This window comes from Cricetulus griseus, chromosome 4 (assembly GCF_003668045.3).
Source record: "Cricetulus griseus strain 17A/GY chromosome 4, alternate assembly CriGri-PICRH-1.0, whole genome shotgun sequence".
Lineage (NCBI taxonomy): Eukaryota > Metazoa > Chordata > Mammalia > Rodentia > Cricetidae > Cricetulus > Cricetulus griseus.
The window spans coordinates 205305728-205320164 of record NC_048597.1 but is presented as its reverse complement, the minus strand read 5'-3'; the positions used below and the strand labels follow the sequence as shown (position 1 = coordinate 205320164).

Here is a 14437-nt window from a genome sequence, read left to right as displayed (position 1 = left end):
AAAGCCAAATAAATCCCACAAAACCCTAAAACCCACACAAGAACAACAAAACTGTGCTACCAGATGGTGTCTCCCCCTTTCTTCTTGCATTTGCTGTCTTTTAAATAATGTATGTTGTATTGTTAATTAATGTGAATATCAAATTAAACACTTGAAACTTACATGTTTATTATGCAGGTAGGAGCCAAGGTGGACTCTATTTTTAACTCATAGGCACTGCATCATGTGCAAGCAACCCGGGTCCTCATATTTGTATTTTTGGTGCTGGGATCAGTGGTGTGATTTTCAGCAAATGTGACAGTGGCCTTTGCAGTGGTCAGCTCTGAGCTTTGAACTCTCAGAGGAACAAGGGAGAAAAAAAAAATCAACACACCACCTCCTTGGTTGCAGCCTCAGAGAATCCTTGGATAAAAAACTTCTTTTTTCAGTCCTGTTTTGCTGTTGATAAATCCAGTCCTCGTGATCACAGTGCATTCAAGCTGTTCTGCGTATGATTTTTGGTGTGTGTGGCAATTGCATCTAAAACTTGTGAGCAAGAAGACGGAGAAATCAGTTGGTCTCCATCGCCTCATATAAAAATGGCCGAGAGTCTTGTTATGCTAACACTGCCCTGAGTGATGCGTACAGGTAGGTTGGAATTTGCATGCTTTATAGATTTTTTTGAGCCATGCAGGAAAAAAACATTAAATGCATTAAAATGTGACTTTTAAAATTAAAACTAAGATACTTGCAATATGTTGGGGATGGCATTAAACTGGATAGTCTCTTGTATCCAAATACTACATAAATATAAGCATAAACTTAAAAAGTGATTCTGCTGTAAAAAGTGAGATGATTTCTTTTTCAAAGAAATTCAGTTGTGTGATAGGTGTGGCGCCACTAGACAAAAGAATTTTTTGAAAAGTCTGGTGATTTGGCTCAGTTTTAGCTTGAAACTAAAAACAAAAGGGTTTCTGAGATAATTTCCAAGAGCGTAAGTAAGCTCAATAGGAAGTATCAAAAATGTTTAATCTTTAAGAAGCGGACTTTTAACTGTACTATGTGAAATATGAAAATTAAAACTTAAATTCTTTCAAAATCATATTTTTGTCATATACAGTGGTAAACCCACTATTGGTATGTGCATGTAGCTGGGGGGCGGGGAGTCATCATTTTTCAAGGGAGAAATGCTATGTTTCCATGGCCCTCTTAGCAGAAATTGAGCTCCATTAAATGAAGCTGAGCCCCTAGAATGGCTCATTGCAAAAATACAGTTGGGGCTCTCTATGTACCAAATCCTGGCATTTTTCAGAATCATTTCATGAGCTCTTTCCTTTGAGCCTAACCCCTCAAAAATATTTTAGTTTCAAATTAACACTGGGCCAGAACCTGTTTCCTTGGTAACCAACTCGTATTTAAAAATGCAGTAATAGATATGCACAAGAACGTGTTAGAAAAGAAGACCCTTGCCAAGTGAGAGTCTTACAGTTTTGTGTCCTCTCATGCAGAATTTGAACTGGCTTTAGACATTTTTTTTTTTAATGCAGTCTTCAAACCTTAACATCTCGGTTGCATTTCCACATCTACAGAGGCTTGCTCAGTGACAGCTTTTCTCTGTCCCCTTTGTGTTCAGTACGTTGTAAATTAAGGTTTCTCCATGCGCTCTAGGACTCAGGTCAAGGTATGGGGAGAAAGGTGTACTTTGATGCTCATGAGCTCACCAGTGCCTCTGAAACAAAAGCTATTTCAAAAATTCTAAGAATCAGCCAGTGCCTCTGTTTCCATCCTTGTCAGCCCTCCATGGTAACCTCCCAGCTCAGGGTAGAGCTGGACCCAAACCCAAGCCTTCCTTCCCCATGACAAGTACACATTGAGCCCTCATGGGAGGTCTCTGTGGCTGATGCCAGACCTGAAACCCCCTCCGGGAGGTGCTCCCAGGTGAAGAAGTTTGAGGTTCAGAATCGTATATGTAAATAGTTGCTTATTTCTAGCAGTCTGTTTCATTTCCTACAGCGTGATCTGCACGGTCAAATCTCTATGGGGTAAAGAGTAGTTGTTGTTTATTGTTATTATGTTGTTTTGAGGCCAACTGAATTATCCTGCTTGGACTCATTGTATGGCTCAGTTATATTAGAACATGATTCATGCGGTGATCCGCTCTCTGGGCTTGCCACGAAACAGCCTTCTTCCTGCAACACCTTTTTTTTTTTTTTTTTTTTCAATCTGCTTGGAAGCCATTTTGCTTCTTGCCTATGACTTAAAATGACTAAGTACATTTTGAATATAGTATCCATCCAATTGCAGACCAAAGGGAAATGTGGGAAACCTGATTCAGAATGGACATTTATTTTAGGGCCAGCAGCATTAACAATTTCAGAAGGATCAGGCTATTTGTCACTCGATCTTGGGCAAATCTAGTGAGCTCAGCATTTGTAGTTAAAACCCTTGCTGTTCGAAAAGATCCTAACAGAATGTCTTCCACCTTGGTAGACCAGTGCAAATTAATCATTTTAAATGAATCTGAATCTTAATTACAAGATTAGAAGGATGAAATGCAGTTGTTGTTTTAGCATGAATGAATGCCTGAGAATTCCCACATTCATAGAATGTTGGTCCTTTTGTTTTCTACTCAAGTGTGGTTTCGTCATCTTGTAGATTTTCATATCTAGTGATTTTTTAATGACATTGTTCATTTGTGTTGCTCTTGATCATGCCTAAAAGAATTTAAAATATAATTCATAGAGCCAGAAAACCAAATAAGACTGTTGGGAAATACACTGCACCACTATCAAGCTAATAAATAGCCCAGTGAATGGAAGAATAATTATTATTTAGTACTTTGTTGTGTGTTGCTTAGCTCGATGTTTGCAAGGCATGGAGCTTTTCTAAACTTACCCATTTACAATTATTATTGGATTTCCTAGATTAGCTGAAATGAGGGAAAGTGCACTTATTCCTTCTCGCTTTCTAATGGACTAGGTAGGCTGAACCCATTTGCACTTTTTGGCTGGGGTGTTTGCGCTGGGCAGGCCAGAGCAGGTGCGGCAGCAGAACGTGCAAACAACTGCTTTGTTCTTACCAAAATGAAATGGACAAATGTGTGGTTTTCTGCCTGAATGATTTATGGTATAAAATTCTCAGCCCTTGTTTTTCTTTGAGGAATAGAAAAATGTTTTTCCAAGCTTTAACTCAGTGGCAATGCAAGGATTCATCTCTTGCTTCTACACTGATGTGGATCTAACCCAGTCTTTTCTGGCAGGCCATGGCTTAGACTTGGAGCCTCATTATTGCTTTACAGGTGGGTGGGGGCATCTAGAAAACACCTAGCGTCTTTCTCTTTATTACTAAATCACGATAAGTACCATGCAGCTTGTTCTAACAGCTACTTCTCAAGGCTAAACATTCTGCACATTTACTCAGCACCTACTGTTTACCAGGCAGATTCCTGAAGCTAGAAATACAAAAATCAGCAAGATGGACCAGAGCTTGCTTCTCATGTTCCTGCCTCCAGTCTGACAGGGTAGACAGAAGGGAAGTGGCGAAAAATAAACATAGAAGCAAATAACTAACAAACACAAGAACAAGAAGGGAAAGTAGCTAAGTGCAGTGGCGCAAGACCTGTAGTTCCAGCACTGGGCTAGCCTGGGCAAGTGCCCCTGTCTCAAAAACATATAAAGAACTAAAAGTTTCAAAAAAAAGTAAAAGAAAAAGAAAAGCAAGGGTAATACGCTGTAGGGAGAACCACTGGAATGGTTGGTTTGGGAAAGCCTTCCTGAGGGTGTGGCACTAGAGTGGAGACCTGCAAGGTAAGGATGCAGCAGGCAAGGACTGTGCAGCGAGCACAAACTGCAACCATGTCTTTGTGGACCCTTCAGCCTCTTGACGCAGCTTCACAGGCTCATGGCTGGCTGTTCCTGCCTTAGGGAGTCCCTGATGGGAAGGCAGCCCAGGCCCATGTGGCTGGTTTTGGCCTGTCAGACACCAGATATGGCTGCCTCTGACCCCAACAGCACCCTGAATCTACCTGGGAAGGTAGAGTGAAACTCTTGGCACTGCATACCAAGTAGTGATGCAATGCTGGCACAGACCCAACATCAACTCAGTAATGGCCTCTTGGAGCAAGGAATGTTCTGGAAAGTATCTTGTTTTGTTTTTCATAAGGACTCATGGCAAAACACCGAGACTTCCATTTCTTTCTTTTTTAAAACAAAGGCAAAATGCTCAAAGGGTCTACATTTCAATTGGCCAGTAAACAGTCTTTGTCTTGAAAAGGCTAACACACTGGCTAGTGGCTTGGAAAGGCCTTACTGAAGTCATTTTTTTTCTCTCTCTATTATAGTAACAAGGCTAAGAAAGGTCTTAAGAGCCAGTGCTTATCTATGCCCGTCAAGTTAGTCTGTGGATGAGGACCAGAGAACAGGGATGATCTGTTATGCAAGTTAAGCACTATATGGTTCTTAAAAGCACATTCTAGAAGCACTTTCTAAAACTGAACATTCTAGAAGCACTTTCTAAAACTGATCCATAACTAAGACTACATAGTACCACAGAGGTGGCCTGGCTGGTTCCTCAGACTTCACTGGTTTTGTGAAACACCCTCCTGCAGGACAAGCTTGTTCTAGTCCTTCCTTGTAGAGAACTGCCTGCCACAGAAATTTGGTTCACCTCTTGGTGCATTTGTTGAGCATTTAACTAGGTAACAGACACTGTTGTCAGCCAGGCAAGATGGAATATGACAGGGGCCCCATGGGACTCTGTTTGGGGCCCACATGAGGCTAGATAATGATATGGACAGGCACAATTATGTATCATTCCTGTTGCAGAAAAGAAATCTTTGTTACTGTTCCTTGAATCCATTCTTCAGTTTATAGGCAGCTCAGCCAATATCAAGGACAGGTCTTTGCTTGGACTCTCTTTTCTCTCACCACCTTGCTAAGACGTGTTAGCTCCTAATAAGCTACCTTATGCCTGGCTACCCTTCTCCAAGCTGGTCTGCCTGCATTGCCAGGTGACCTCAATAACGGCTGCCACTTTCGAATTCATGAGCAGATGTTAGGTTGAGGAGCCCTTGAATGCAAAAATTAGAATTTGTGATGCAGGCAAGATGCTTTTGCCTTTTCACCTTGCTGACAGCAAGGGGGCAGGGAGGCCTGGCTCCTGAACAATCTGCAGAAAGCTTTCTGGTCAGCAGGTAAATTGGGCCCAGTTGCTAAATCATATGTCCTTGTTAGGTGATCCCAGCATGTCACCGCTGTGGCCTAAACATCTCAGTGACCAGAAAATTGTTCTTTGGTTTTGCTGCTGATTCTGCATCTTTTCATTTAATGGTGTCTTTGGTTCCGAGGCTTTTTCTGCTAAGGGTTGGAGCCCAGTATTTGTGTCCACTCTTGCTCTGTTAGGCCTGCAGAGGGAGTTTGTTTGCTAGTACTGCTTTGTTTTTTAAAATGCCAGTGTAAATATTCTGTGTTCATGAACGCATGGAGGCTTTCATTGTTTGCTTTACATAATAAAATAACCATCTTTTTTACCCTCGCTCATTGCTACCAAATGGGTATTTTGAAATTTCTTTTTCCTTTTGCACACTAAAATCCCTCACCAGGTCTGAGGCCTTGCTCTAATTAAGGCCTCACTGCGGGGCTGCCCTCCCGATCTTCCCAAGACTGAGCTTGCTGCAGAGCGCCCGCCTGAGGGCCTTACAAGCCAGTGAGATGAGAAAACAAAAGCCACCAGCTGAGAATGTGGTTAAATCCCAGAAGGGCAGTGCCCTTGTAATCCCCACCCTGCCCCGCCCCCACCCCTTTTCTTTATTTCTTTATTTCTTTATTTCTGGAAGTGAGAAGGGGAAAAGGAGGGTTCCTAGTGGGGACAGGGAGGAACTACGCCACAGATACTTCAAAGAACGCAGGGTACCAGGAAGTGGAGACAAGAGAGCATCATCTGGAAAGCATGGGGTGGCGCGGACTGAGAGGGAGCGGGTGGGGTGAAGAAGGTCAGAAAGTGGGAACAACGGGAGCAGCCAGCAGGCAGTAAGAGCGGTGGGGGAGGCTGCATTGCCCTACTCTAAAGCCTGGGTGCAGGGTACAAAGGAAAAAGTGGAGAGCGTTGGCCGTAGAGAAAAAAAAAAAAGTCTTGGGCGTAAGCTGCAGGCCAGCTGATAGAGACAAAGCTCTATGCTCTCCTGTTGGTCTTTGGACATCTCGTTGACCTTGTTACTTAATTGTGCCACGTAGTCGATTGGGCAACATCCACTGATGGCTCTCCTTAGATGTGATACATCTTGGGGATTTACAAAGTCTCCAGTTCCATACTAAGGCTCAGGATGCACGAGAAGACCCCCTTCCCTATTGTTCTATTAATGACCTCCACCAAAGTGTAAACAAAATGAGAGGCCTTTTAGGATGTGCTGTGCCCAAGTGCTGCTGGACTTCTACAGAGCACACACACTGGAGCCCCCACCTGCAAGCTCTGGGAGCAGGAGTGCTGGAGGCGGATCAGTGACTCAAGAACAACACAGGCTTTATTTGGGCAAAGACCTAGAGGGTATCTGTGGTCTAAGGATACCTGTTTTCCACTTTCAGGCTGGATAGTCCTAGGGCAGACATGGGGAGGGGGCGGGGAGTGTCCCTCTTTAGGTCCATGGTCAGCCAATGCTAGGGTAGCTAGAGAATTAAAGTGAGCAGTGGGTTAAAGGATGTCGGTGAGCATCAACTCCCATGGCGGTCAGCCTTTACTAGGGGCTGGTAGGATAGGGAGGGTAAGAATCTAGAAAAAAAAAGTTACCTTAGTTCTGAAAATTGTCATTTTTTTTTTTACCAAAATGGGGGCTTTACAAAATGGTGTGACCATGGCTAACATTATCCAAAATACCTGCTGTACATGCAGAGCCAAGAAATTCTCTTTCCCAAATCCGTGCTTCTCTGTGTTTAGCTTCCTCAAAGCCTGCCTCCTCCTTCCTCTCCCGTCTTTCTTCCTCCCTAGCCTCCCTCCTTCCCTCCTTTCTCCCTTGGTATCCCCCCCTTCCCTCCCTTTCATCCATCTTCTTTAGAATCCTGTGTGGTCTCAGCGCCCCTTGACCATCCCCAGGGGATATTCCAATTGTCTGAATTTCTTGGTCTGCAGAAGAACCAGGACAGGGTGGCATGGGAACACTGAGTATGCTGTCTTCCTTTTACTTCTTGCCTTCCACCGACAGAAATTCAAACCAGACTTGATGTGCCCCAGGCATCGCTCTTTTTCTCTTTTTCTCGAATTGAAGGAACTGGCCAGAGAAATTGTGCCTTCTGGAGGTTGTGTGGGGAGTTAACTGTAAACTCACATTTGATTCCTAGTTTAATGTTCCTTCTACTAAACCAATTGTTAACAGGGAAGCTTAGCCCTTTGTCTATAAAAGGTCAGATAGAAAATAGCTGAGGCTTTTTTGTAATGCCAAATAAAGTTTTTTATTAGGAAAATGGGGTGGAGTGTTTGTCTAGCATACATAAGGCCTTGGGCTCAGGCCCCAGAAATGCCAGAATAGAGAAATACACAAAACTTCAACAAATTGATTTTAAAGCAAGAGTTGACTTTCTTTAAAGATCTGTGAATCAGGTAGCACCTGATCTATAAAAAAAACAGGACGGCTTTGGGCCTAGAAGAGCCAAGTTTTATAAGGTAGCTTGAGAGGGAACACAGGGGTTCACATTGGGTTCTTCAGGTTTCTTCCCCTATGAGGGTTAAAGCAGAGGGACTTTCTTATCTGGTGGCCAGGGATGGCCTACTTCAGGACTATCTACTGATTTCTCAGAAGGTCAGATACCAACCTAATTTGGAAATTTAGTAAGAATGGCTCCCCTTTGGTTCATCTATTGGATCCACGAGGAACTCTGTATCAGTTTTTTGTTTAAGCTGGGCATGGTGCTATTCACCTTTAATCCCAGTACTCCAGAGATAGAGGTAGACAAAGCTCTGAAAGTTCAAGGCCAGTCTGGTCTACTCAGTGAGTTCCAGGCCAGCCAGGGTTACAGAGAGACCCTATCTCAAAAAAAAAAAAAAAAACAGAAAACAAAACCGGTGAGTTGAAGCAAAGTTGAGGACATTGTACAAAAAGAAAGCAGCTGAGCGGTGGTGGCACACACCTTTAATCCCAGCACTCGGGAGGCAGAAGCAGGTAGATCTCTATGAGTTCGAGACCATCCTGGTCTATAAGAGCTAGTTCCAGGACAGGCTTCAAAGCTACAGGAAGAAACCCTACCTCAAAAAACAAGAACAAGAAAAAAGAAAGTAAATTTCCACAAGTTTTGTATTGATGAAACAAAATATAATAATATACAATATTAGCCATAATAACTATAATATATATGACTGTGATTGTTTCTCTACACTATTATGAGCAATGAATTTGAATTTCATATGATTTTCTCATCATATAATGTTCTTCTTTTTGACTCTCCCTCCACCCCAATCACTTAAAAATGTAAAACCTGGGCTGGAGAGATGGCTCAGTTGGTTAAGAGAGAATAATGCTTTTACAGAGGACCCATGTTAGATTCCCAGAACTCATCTTGCTCACAACTGTCTGTAACTCTAGCTCCAGGGAAGCCAATGCCTCTGGCTGACTCAAGCACCTGTACTACGTGCATACATATGAATACATATAATTTTAAAAAATATTGTTTAAGCTTAAAAATAAAAAATTATTCTCAGGCCATACAAAAACAGGTCACGGTTCAGATTCAGAATTGAAAATCTGTCCTCCCTTTCTTCTTCCCTCCCATTTTTGAGACAGGGTTTCCCTTTGTAGCCCAGGCTGGATTTAAATTCATAGCCTCCTGCCTTAGTCTCCAGAGTACTAAGATTATATGCATGGATGGTGATTCTGTTTTGTAAATTATAATCTGTTTTGAGGACCAATTGGCCCAGATTAAGCCAATATGTTTTGTTTGATTTCTAATAATAGTTTTAAAACTCTGTGTGTGTGTGCATGTGTGTATGAGTGAGTTCACGCATACATGCACTCAGTCGAGATGCTATGGCACACATGTGGAGATCAGAGGATAGCTTTTAGGGGGGTTCAGGGACTGAACTCGGGCTGCCAGGCTTGGCAACAGGGACCTTTACCTACAGAGCCATCCCACCAACCCCAATTTCTAGTAATATTCTCTGCTGAATGTTGTCTTCTAATTTTATTACTTTTTTTTTATAAAATACGATATACATATTATGAAATAGCTAAAATATCAATGATTTTTATATATTTGAATTACAAAAAAGATTGAATTACATGACAATACCAGTTCCCTTCTCCTTCCTAAAATATCAATGTTTTACACCTATCATTTTAATCTTTTATCTGTACTCAGTAAACATTTTATTGTTTTGTAGACACATTGTATATTTTCCTATCTGATAACACAAGCATTTTTATACCATTTAAAAATCTTTCACAAACATAACCTTATAAAACTTTACTTTGAAAATCTTGAACATATATTGAAGCAAAGGGGCTTATCAAATGTCCCCCTTCTTTCATGATAATTCCTTCATTATTTCAAAGGAAATCCCACACTTTATATCTTTTTGTTGTTTTAAAGGTAGGGTCTCTAGCTCTGGCTGTCCTGGAACTCATTATGTAAACCAGGCTGGCTTTGAACTCACAGAGATCCACCTGCCTCTGCTACCTAAGTCCTAGGATTAAAGGTGTGTGCCACTAAGTCTGGTTTTCACACCTCAAATCTTTTTATCTCTGACTCTTGAGTATGATTCTCTAAAAGAGACAAATTCTAAGAGAAAATTTTTTGTTTTAGGAAAGAAATGGTGAATTATGTAGGCCTAAAAGAGAATAATGCTTGAAACTTTCAAGTGGTTCAGGAAGGATGGAGAGAGGGGAAAGGGAGGGGGGAGAAAAAAAGAGGAGGGAGGGAGAAAGGGAAAAGAGAGATGAGGGGGGGGAGGACGGACCTTCCAGCATCCTCGCCACTCTTCTGTAAGCTTGAAATATTTCTTAAAATAACAAAAACAAAAAAGTTTTAAACTGTAGATTACTGGAAATATGTATAGATGCAGGGTCATAACATACTGCCAAATGCTACCACAACTCATAGGCAATACATGAATTTGTCCCATTAGGTCATTAAACAAACAAGCACAATTCCAAGTAAGTTCCACAAAGTTCATCTCACAGTACACTGAATTTCATTTACCCCACACACTTCCCCTCTTTCTCTTTGATCCTTGCTATTGCTATTAAATATATATATATATATATATATATATGTATATATATATATATATATATAAAAGTCGTGGGTTCCTGACACAGAGATGTCCTCTAAATTGGTGGTCTAGGGCTACAGGATTAGTTGGTCAGATTCCAACTCTCCTTTTTCCATTTTTTTTTTTTTTTCTGAGATAGGGTTTCTCTGTGTAACAGTTCTGGCTGTCCTGGAACTCGATTTGTAGATCAGGATGGCCTCAAACTCACAGAGCCTGCCTCTGCCTCCCTTGAGTGCTGGGATTAAAGGCTTATACCACCACCTGGCCTTCCCCGCCTCCTGCTTGTTTTAAGGGGAGGGGTCAACATCTCATCTGTCTTGTGTGAAAATCCTGATTTAGGTTTTCTTTGAACTATCCCATTCCCACTAACAATTAACCTGGGTCTGAGTAGCAAGCACTCAACTCCCAATTCCCACTCTGGGTGGGACAAGAATCCTTCTGTAGGTTAGGGTCACATCACTTAGAATGTACATTCCCAGGCATTTCTCTGCCGGCTACCCAAAGGTATCTATCTGCAAGTTGACACCTCAACTCCAAATGCCTCATCAGAGACTGTGGTCCATGTCCACACAGCCTCACATCCCCAGAGCCCTTCAGGAATGTGGTACAGATCACAGGAAATGACAGGGATGGGGATGGTCTGAAAGGCTTGAAGGAAAAATAGGTAAGCAGCCAGTCAGAAAGGGAGACTGGGGTGATGGCTATAGGAACAAACTTTTTAAAAAAGGAAGACTGAGTTAGAATTGAGGACTGTCGTGATGAGGGGTGATGTTGGCTATAAATTGGCATAGTTGAGAGAGCTGTCTTGTGGAAGATAATGGTTTAAAGAGGCAAGGTTTTAGTCTTTTTAGTTACTGTCTTGAAGCCCTATAAAGAAAAGGGGGCAGTCAGTGTTAAACTGCCCCCATAGTCTTAATCAGAAAGCACATGCAGTAAAACAAAACTCGTGTGGGTGTTAAGCAAAAGATAGCGCCCTGGACAAGGCATAGGAGCTGTGCAGCAAAGATGAGCAGAAAGAAGTTTTAAGAGGAAGAAACGTAGAGTATTGGATTCCTCTTTTTTTAACCTTTTTAAATGCATTAAAATGGAAATTATTACAAAGAAAACACCACATGTAGTTATTTTAGAAAATGAAATTTCTGTAAAGAAAACCTTTACAGAAAAGTATATAATTATGATAAGGTGGGATGTTTCTGGAAATTTCCAGATAGTTCCCCATACTCAGGAGGATGATTGGGACAGCCTGGTTATGAGAGAGGATGGAAAATTTTGAAGGACTAGCTGATTACGTAACTTTTAGGCTATTGCTGTGATAGCTTAGTTATTAATAACAATTTGAGGAAATCTGCTTCTGGAAAACATTTGGCTCCAATAAGGAAGACACGCAACTGTTTGTAAATGCCCTGGTATTGGTGAGGAGCCATTCACTCACAAGTTAAAACACTTAAGAAAGCCAGAGCTGAATTTTACTAGTAACAAGCTGTTGATAGCACCTGATCTAGACACCTCCCGGAACACATTAGCAGGGAGAGAAAAGTGGACCCTGGAGTCCGACCTGGGTCTAAGTCCCATGTGACCCTAGCAGATCACCATGGAAAATCACCGCAGACAACAACAAACATCCTAAGGTTAACCTTCACTATTCACACTCACACCTGCTTGAATTTACAGAGCACTTACAATGCCAGGTGCTACTGTAAATGTTTCGCATATATTATTTAATTCTATTTAAAAACAGAAACAAAACACCTAGGAGGGAGGCATTAATACTAAAAATTGTTGCACACGGTTAGATACTGAATCTGAAGGTCAGAGATGTGGCCTTATAGCAACAAAGCTGGGCTATCAACACAGGCAGGCTGAAGCCTCACGTCCCACCTCCCACCCGCCAGTCGCAGGGAATCACCAACAGCAATATCGCTTACAGACTCTTCTTCTATGTACATCAGTTCTCGCTGAAGTTTTTAAAACTTCAGAGTTTCCAAAAGCCTCAATGGAAACGTATAAACATGCAATTAGACCATGAGTTTCTTTGGTTTTGTTTTTAAAGTTGGAATCCACCATTACCAACAAGTTAGCTCAGGTTTTCTGGAAGTTCTCATTGGCAGTTATGTAGACAAAAACATTTCAGGCTTTTTTTTTTTAAGGGGAAGATGAATCATTGCTTAATAAATGCAGTTTAGTGGAGTTGATCTTTCTGAACACTGGCCTATGGAGAGAGAATAAAAGGGTTCTTGGCATTGAGAAGGCTGGGAACTGCTCCTTACATGTTTATGCATGTTGCTCAATCCCTCAGCCTTCACAACTGTGTTTAAATGACACCATTCTTTCCTGCATCGTTTAAGATGCTTCACTTTGCATATGCAATCCACTCAACTCACCAAAAATGATCACATTCCTAACCCTTGGGCAGGAATCGGGGTGCAAGCACTGATTTCGGGGGAGGGGGAAAACAACCCTTTTACAAAATCTTAAGATGTAACCTGGGAGTTAGTCTTCTCCAACGGAAAAAATAAAAAGACTCAATGCTGAATGATTAAAAACAAAACACCTGCACCTAGGTGTGCATGAGGCAGTAAAAGTAAGCACACTGCGAGTTGGTGGAGGAAGGATGCCAGCAGTCAGTCGGTGGCCTGTATTTGGAGAAAAGGGTCCGCTCTTTTGGGTGAGACAGTTCTTACACATGTTGGGAACCAACCTAGTCCTCCCCTGACAGCCATGGGAAAGCACGGGTTCCCGAGAATTTGGTGCGGCTAAAACCGCACAGGACCCGGGTGCGCTAGGCCTGCGCCCCGGTGGCCAGGGCCTGCTCTGTGGCCTTGTCCCAGCCAGCTCTGCAGCGGTGGCACCGGGGGGCTGGAGCCTCGCCGCCCGCAGCGCCCCTGAGGCCTGTGCGTCCGCTCGAGGTCTGGCCGCCCTCCGGCCTGCACCGGGGGTGGAACGGGCGTCCGGGCCCAGCCGCCGGCGTCCATTTTCTGGGCGGCGCTGCGGCCGGACTCGCAGGTCCGGAAGCTCCATGGACCCCGCGGGAAGCGCGCGGACGGCGGCGGCGGCGCCCCGTAAGTGCCCGGGGGTCCGCGCATCTCCGGGAGGGAGCCGGGAGCCAGTGGGGCAGCGCTCACTGCAGCCGCGGACGCTGAGCCGGCCGAGCAGTCAGCGTCCGCAGGTGGAGCGTCCCGCCCCACCAGGCCCAGCTGCAGGGGGGGAGCGGGGTGGGGGTGGGGGTGACTGACGCGCACCTGGGGCTCGGGAACCGCTCGGGATTGCAGCACCTCCCCTCCCCTGAAGCGCGGACCCGAGCTGAGTCCTGACCCTACCGGATCGCGATGAGATCCTGGTGCGACACCAAGCCCCTGGAATTGAACCGGACGTGCAAAGGCAGGGCCCTGCCCCCAGGGGGTTGCAGCCTCGGCCTCCTGCTCCTCCTGCAGCCCTAGGTCTGTTGGGACAACTCAACAGTCCGGCCGCTGTTAGACACTTCTTTGCAGGTTAACTGATAAATAACCTGAGATTTTAGCCTATCTGCGGTTCCACTTTATAACTACTGCTTCGCGGAGGGTAAGTGCCTGATTCCATCCTGGACTTTGGGCCTGATTGAAAATCCCTTTCTAATGATCTATTCTAGATGATATGCGTTTATGTAGTGTATACCTATGTGAAAGGTTAAAGACTGTTCTAACGGGGAAGCTTAAGTACTCGCTCCGGTTCCCGTGGCTGGAAAGAAGGGGAGTTTTGTTGTGGTTCCGGAGAAACTTATAGTGACTTACTGTAGCTGAGATCAAAGAGCAGAGTTTTTGTTTTGCGACAGGGTCTCGCTAAGGAGCCTAGAACGTTCAATAAGCATGCATCCCAGGCTGGTTTCGAACTTGCAGCGGTCTGCTGACGGCTAGGATTAAAGACTTCTGCAGCGCCGCCTGACAAACCAGTGTTTTTCCAAGACCAGACAACGCATTGGTAGAATCCCTTTGGTGGGTCATTGCTGAAAATTGTTTTAAAAGATTAGAATATACAATACGGTAGAAAAGGCTAAAAGAAAAGTAAGCATTGCATATAGTGAAGATGTGTATTGTCTAATGAAGCCTCTGGCTTATATAACATAATCTGTGAAAAATGGGTCACTGTCAAAAAAGCCTTTAAGACCCCAACTTAGTGTTTTGTGCTCAAGTTAACCTGGGTTTGAGTCCCAGAGCTCACTTAACTGTGTGAC

At 43.5% G+C, this 14437-nt stretch overlaps 1 long non-coding RNA gene across 2 annotated transcripts in view; it reads right to left on the bottom strand.

The window, feature by feature from the left end:
* LOC107978653 overlaps nucleotides 1-13800 on the bottom strand; it is a 37771-nt gene extending 23971 nt beyond the window's left edge. Inside the window, exon 1 of one of the 2 annotated variants that reach the window (XR_004769724.1) lies at nucleotides 13548-13800. This is a non-coding gene — a long non-coding RNA (uncharacterized LOC107978653). The remainder of the gene's footprint in view (nucleotides 1-13547) is intronic. The other variant, XR_004769725.1, reaches the window with a different exon arrangement.
* Nucleotides 13801-14437: the final 637 nt, after the last annotated feature.